The following is a 2,351-nucleotide window of genomic DNA, read 5'->3' on the forward strand; positions in this document are numbered from 1 at the left end:
ACACTGCACCTTAACCTAACTTACACTGCACCTTAACCTAAGTTACACTGCACCTTAACCTAACTTACACTGCACCTTAACCTAACTTACACTGCACCTTAACCTAACTTACACTGCACCTTAACCTAACTTACACTGCACCTTAACCTAACTTACACTGCACCTTAACCTAACTTACACTGCACCTTAACCTAACTTACACTGCACCTTAACCTAACTTACACTGCACCTTAACCTAACTTACACTGCACCTTAACCTAACTTACACTGCACCTTAACCTAACTTACACTGCACCTTAACTGTCACATGTAACGTCACAGGAATGTAGCTTTGCCTAACAGCAACCCTCTGAACATAGTTCACTGCTTGGATCCTCTGGTGTCATGTGTATTTCTTGATGCCATGGTGCGTACCCTCACATAAAGGTCTTTCGAGTGTTGCGTACTTTCTACACAGTCCCGCTAACCACTGGAAGGGTGTACCGCTACAGAACGAATATCGCCCTCCCCTCCTGCCCTTCCAAGCTGGTCGGTCAGGCGTTTGTTTGTGAAATGAGCCTTGCAGCTGTTCAGTTGCATTCGGTTGTCGATGCAGTCAGTGTACGTTGTGGTACGGCCTGTGTGGACTGTCCGCTGATGTACGCGTAACCCACACTGATCATCCGTCGTTACGTACTGAGTGACATAATGTGGCACATGCTTGACCGTACACCGGCTGCGCCCTACAATGGCGAATCATAAGGGCCATATGTTGTGCACGATGCTACTTGTCTCGTCTCCCCATTACAGCGAGATTGCACTGTTGTACGCCGTACAGACATGTGGTAAGTAGGTACGGACGAAAGTATTGCATGTTGGCCCCCCCCCCCCCTCCTCCCTCTGCCGGGAATCAGCGTGAGCCGTCTGTTGATGTAGCGACGAGGGTTTTCCTATTTAATCGTATTGCCCCACACAACATGATAGCACGGTGGACCGCGTTCCACATCTGCGACATGCTACAGAGGCCGGTTGACAGTCGACCGCGCAAGGGACATTGCACACGTGCGCGGACCATCTTCCACGTGTTCTCTCGTGTACATGCCGCAGTGTGTATGTGGGCTGATGCAGCGTGTCGTGACACATAACATGCAGGCATGCCAGAATCGTAGATTTCGCAAATGTAGATTGACGTATACGTTTGCTGCCAAAGATCCGCAAATGAACTGGAAATCAGTTGTTGAGCGGTTGTTCGCGCTGCAGGTGCATCGGTGATAGCGACGATCGGTACATCTGTGAACCGGTTGTTTCGGCGGTACCCGCCATGCCCCCGAACCTGAGTTGGCCATGTGGGTATGAAGCGATACGAGGCTGTGGCTTGGCGGGACAGTCCCCGGCCGGTGAGGGGGGGCCGCCCGGCGTGCTGGCCGCGCGCTGCGTGAGCGCACGCACTACAGCCGGCTGGTGGGGGGCGCCCAGTGGCAGGAGCGCCGGCCGACGGGCCCGGCTGGCGTCCCAGCTATGCGCCGGCGCACCCTGCGCGCGGCGCCAGGCGGCCAAAGTGGGTTCTGCCGAGCCCGGTGCGAAGCGCGGTGGACATCTGCAGTGTGCTGGTCCGATTGCGGACTGTGTGCGTTGAGGATGCGCCGCCGCCCGGCACTCGGCGTCGCGACGCCGTCTGCTGCTCGGTCGCCCCCAGCGGTTCTCGCAGGTGGTTTGTATCGCAGCTCTGCGGACGTGTTGGCGCGTGCGCTGTGCTGGGAGAGTTCGCTTCTGCACCCAAGTGGGGCTTTGCCCTTCTGTGGCGCTGGCGTTGGAGCTGCCGGTCACCGTAGGTGGCGCGTGTTGTTTCCCGCCGGCAATGCCACGACAGCACGCTCCCGGGCCTCTGTCGGCAGCGGCAAGCTCAGTTGGGAGCACGGGTGTTCGCACTGAAAGCGTCTACTCGCCTATCTCCGGGCGATTGCGCCTCTCTCGAACCCGACCAAGTACTTAGGACGGCGCTGCGCGCCGCCGGGACCTGAGAGGGTTTCGAGGTGTATCGTGCAGGGGAGCTCAGCCTCCTCCTGTTTGCAGAATAATTGAGCGGACGCTTGCGTGTTCGCGCGGGCCCTCGGGACACACTCCCGGGCGGCCGGCTGCTCAGCTCTCGTTGACGCAGCTCCCTGGTTGATCCTGCCAGTAGTCATATGCTTGTCTCAAAGATTAAGCCATGCATGTCTCAGTACAAGCCGCATTAAGGTGAAACCGCGAATGGCTCATTAAATCAGTTATGGTTCCTTAGATCGTACCCACGTTACTTGGATAACTGTGGTAATTCTAGAGCTAATACATGCAAACAGAGTCCCGACCAGAGATGGAAGGGACGCTTTTAT

General features: G+C 56.2%; 1 non-coding gene across 1 annotated transcript in view; it reads left to right on the plus strand.

The window, feature by feature from the left end:
- Positions 1 to 2,138: 2,138 nt before the first annotated feature.
- Positions 2,139 to 2,351, plus strand: part of LOC126326987 (small subunit ribosomal RNA) — a 1,893-nt gene continuing 1,680 nt past the window's right edge. Inside the window, exon 1 of the ribosomal RNA XR_007560879.1 lies at positions 2,139 to 2,351. This exon is cut by the window's right edge and continues 1,680 nt beyond it. This is a non-coding gene — a ribosomal RNA (small subunit ribosomal RNA).

The sequence above is a fragment of the Schistocerca gregaria genome, unplaced genomic scaffold, assembly GCF_023897955.1.
Source record: "Schistocerca gregaria isolate iqSchGreg1 unplaced genomic scaffold, iqSchGreg1.2 ptg001010l, whole genome shotgun sequence".
Lineage (NCBI taxonomy): Eukaryota > Metazoa > Arthropoda > Insecta > Orthoptera > Acrididae > Schistocerca > Schistocerca gregaria.